Source organism: Prorops nasuta, unplaced genomic scaffold, assembly GCF_024137725.1.
Source record: "Prorops nasuta isolate Cenicafe-Biocafe unplaced genomic scaffold, Cenicafe_Pnas_1.2 PNAS00029, whole genome shotgun sequence".
Taxonomy (NCBI): domain Eukaryota; kingdom Metazoa; phylum Arthropoda; class Insecta; order Hymenoptera; family Bethylidae; genus Prorops; species Prorops nasuta.
The window spans coordinates 661,406-665,676 of record NW_027116826.1 but is presented as its reverse complement, the minus strand read 5'-3'; positions in this window follow the sequence as shown (position 1 = coordinate 665,676).

Below are 4,271 nucleotides of genomic sequence, written 5' to 3'. Positions count from 1 at the left end.
TGGGGCCAGGGAATGCTAATATGGGACTAGGGTACCTCACTTGCGGTCAGAGAATACATATGAAGGGGCTAGGATAACTCACTTGGGTTCAGGGTGTACTTATAAATTGGCTATGGTAACTAACTTGGGGTCAAGAAGTACTTATAAGGGACTAGGGTAGCTCACTTGCGTCAGAGAGTACATATAAAGGAGCTAGGATAACTAACTTGGGGTTAGGGTGTACTTATAATGGGGCTAGGGTACCTCACTTGGTGTCAGGGAGAACTTATAAGGGACTAGGGTAACTCACTTGGGGTCTGGGAGTACTTATAAAGGGGCTATGGTAACTCACTTGGGGTTAGGGAGTACTTATAAAGGGGCTATGGTAACTCACATTGGGTCAAGGAGTAGTTATATGGGAGTAGGGTACCTCACTTGGTGTCTGTGAGTACTTATATGAGACCAGGGTAACTCACATGGGGTCAGGGAGTACTTATAAGGGACTAGCGTAACTCACTTGCGGTCAGATAGTACATATAAAGGGGCTAGGGTAATTCACTTGGGGTCTGGGAATACTTATAAAGGGGATATGGTAACTCACTTGGGGTCAGGGAGTACTAATATGAGACTAGGGTAACACACTTGGGGTCAGGGAGTACATATAAAGCGGATAGGATAACTCACTTGCGGTCAGAGAGTACATATAAATGGGCTAGGATAACTCACTAGGGGTCAGGGAGTACTTATAAAAGGGCTATGGTAACTCACTTGGGGTCAGGGAGTACTTATAAGGGACTAGGGTAACTCACTTGCGGTCAGATAGTACATATAAAGGAGATAGGATAACTCACTTGGGGTCAGGGTGTACTTATAAAGGGGCTAGGGTAACTCGCTTGGTGTCAGGGAGAACTTATAAGGGACTAGGGTAATTCACTTGGGGTCAGAGAGTACATAGAAAAAGGCTAGGGTAACTCACTTGCGGTCAGAGAGTACATATAAAGGGGCTAGGATAACTCACATAGGGTCAGGGAATACTTATAAAGGGGATATGGTAACTCACTTGGGTTCAGGGAGTACTAATATGAGACTAGGGTAACACACTTGGGGTCAGGGAGTACTTATAAAGGGGTTAGAATAACTCACTTGCGGTCAGAGAGTACATATGAAGGGGCTAGGATAACTCACTTGGGGTCAGGGAGTACTTATAAAGGGGCTATGGTAACTCACTTGGGGCCAGGAAGTACTTCTATGGGACTAGGGTAACTCACTTGGGGTCAGGGTGCACTTATAAAGGGGCTAGGGTAACTCACTTGGTGTCAGGGAGTACTTATAAGAGACTAGAGTAACTTACTTGGGGTCTGGGAGTACTTTTAAAGGGGCTATGGTAACTCACTAAGGGTCAGGGAGTAATTATAAAGCGGCTATGGTAACTACTTAGGGGTCAGGGAGTACATATATGAGACCAGGGTAACTCACTTGGGGTCAGGGAGTACTTATAAGGGACTAGCGTAACTCACTTGCGGTCAGATAGTACATATAAAGGGGCTAGGGTAATTCACTTGGGGTCTGGGAATACTTATAAAGGGGATATGGTAACTCACTTGGGGTCAGGGAGTACTAATATGAGACTAGGGTAACACACTTGGGGTCAGGGAGTACATATAAAGCGGATAGGATAACTCACTTGCGGTCAGAGAGTACATATAAATGGCTAGGATAACTCACTTGGGGTCAGGGAGTACTTATAAAAGGGCTATGGTAACTCACTTGGTATCAGGGAGTACATATAAGGGACTAGGGTAACTCACTTGCGGTCAGATAGTACATATAAAGGGGCTAGGGTAATTCACTTGGGGTCAGGGAATACTTATAAAGGGGATATGGTAACTCACTTGGGGTCAGGGAGTACTAATATGAGACTAGGGTAACACACTTGGGGTCAGGGAGTACATATAAAGCGGATAGGATAACTCACTTGCGGTCAGAGAGTACATATAAAAAGGCTAGGGTAACTCACTTTCGATCAGAGAGTACATATAAAGGGGCTAGGATAACTCACTTGGGGTCAGGGAGTACTTATAAGGGACTAGCGTAACTCACTTGCGGTCAGATAGTACATATAAAGGGGCTAGGGTAATTCACTTGGGGTCTGGGAATACTTATAAAGGGGATATGGTAACTCACTTGGGGTCAGGGAGTACTTATAAGGGACTAGGGTAACTCACTTGGGGTCTGGTAGTACTTATAAAGGGGTTATGGTAACTCACTTGGGGTCAGGGAGTACTTATAAGGGACTAGGGTAACTCACTTGGGGTCAGGGAGTACTTATAAAGGGGCTATGGTAACTCACTTAGGGTCAGGGAGTACTTATATGGAACTAGGGTAACTCACTTGGGGTCAGGGAGTACTTTTAGGGACTAGGGTAACTCACTTGGGGTCTGGTAGTACTTATAAAGGGGCTTTGGTAACTCACTTGGGGTCAGGGAGTACTTATAAAGGGGCTATGGTAACTCACTTGGGTTCAGGGTGTACTTATAAAGGGGCTAGGATAACTCACTTGGGGTCAGGGTGTACTTATAAAGGGGCTAGGGTAACTCACTTGGTGTCAGGGAGTACTTATAAGGGACTAGGGTAACTCACTTGGGGTCTGGTAGTACTTATAAAGGGGTTATGGTAACTCACTTGGGGTCAGGGAGTACTTATAAAGGGGCTAGGATAACTCACTTGGGGTCAGGGTGTACTTATAAAGGGGCTAGGGTAACTCACTTGGGGTCAGGGAGTACTTTTAGGGACTAGGGTAACTCACTTGGGGTCTGGTAGTACTTATAAAGGGGCTTTGGTAACTCACTTGGGGTCAGGGAGTACTTATAAAGGGGCTATGGTAACTCACTTGGGTTCAGGGTGTACTTATAAAGGGGCTAGGATAACTCACTTGGGGTCAGGGTGTACTTATAAAGGGGCTAGGGTAACTCACTTGGTGTCAGGGAGTACTTATAAGGGACTAGGGTAACTCACTTGGGATCTGGTAGTACTTATAAAGGGGTTATGGTAACTCACTTGGGGTCAGGGAGTACTTATAAAGGGGCTAGGATAACTCACTTGGGGTCAGGGTGTACTTATAAAGGGGCTAGGGTAACTCACTTGGTGTCAGGGAGTAGTTGTAAAGGGGCTATGGTAACTCACTTAGGGTCAGGGAGTACTTATATGGAACTAGGGTAACTCACTTGGGGTCAGGGAGTACTTATAAATGGGCTATGGTAACTCACTTGGGGTCAGGGAGTACTTATAAGGTTCTAGGGTAACTCACTTGGGATCTGGTAGTACTTATAAAGGGGCTTTGGTAACTCACTTGGGGTCAGGGAGTATTTATAAAGGGGCTATGGTAACTCACTTGGGGTCAGGGAGTACTTATATGGAACTAGGGTAACTCACTTAGGGTCAGGGAGTACTTATAAAGGGGCTATGGTTACTCACTTGGGGTCAGGGAGTACTTTTAGGGACTAGGGTAACTCACTGGGGGTCTGGTAGTACTTATAAAGGGGCTTTGGTAACTCACTTGGGGTCAGGGAGTACTTATAAAGGGGCTATGGTAACTCACTTGGGGTCAGGGAGTACTTATAAAGGGTCTATGGTAACTCACTTTGGGTCTGGTAGTACTTATAAAGGGGCTAGGGTAACTCACTTGGGGTCAGATAGTACTTATAAGGGACTAGGGTAACTCACTTGGGGTCTGGTAGTACTTATAAAGGGGCTTTGGTAACTCACTTGGGGTCAGGGAGTATTTATAAAGGTGATATAGTAACTCACTTGGGGTCCGAGAGTACTTCTATGTTACTAGGGTAACTCACTTGTGGTCAGAGAGTACATATAAAAGAGCTAGGATAACTCACTTGAAGTCAGAGTGTACTTATAAAAAGGCTAGGGTAACTCACTTGGTGTCAGGGAGTACTTATAAGGGACTAGGGTAACTCACTTGGGGTCTGGGAGTACTTATAAAGGGTCTATGGTAATTCACTTTGGGTCAGGGAGTACATATAAAGGGGCTAGGGTAACTCACTTGTGGTCAGGGTGTACTTATAAAGGGGCTAGGGTAACTCACTTGCGGTCAGAGAGTACATATAAAGGGGCTAGGATAACTCACTTGGGGTCAGGGTATACTTATAAAGGGACTAGGGTAACTCAATTGGGGTCTGGGAATACATATAAAGCGGCTAGAATAACTCACTTGCGGCCAGAGAGTACATATAAAGGGGCTAGGTTAACTCACTTGCGGTCAGAGAGTACATATAAAG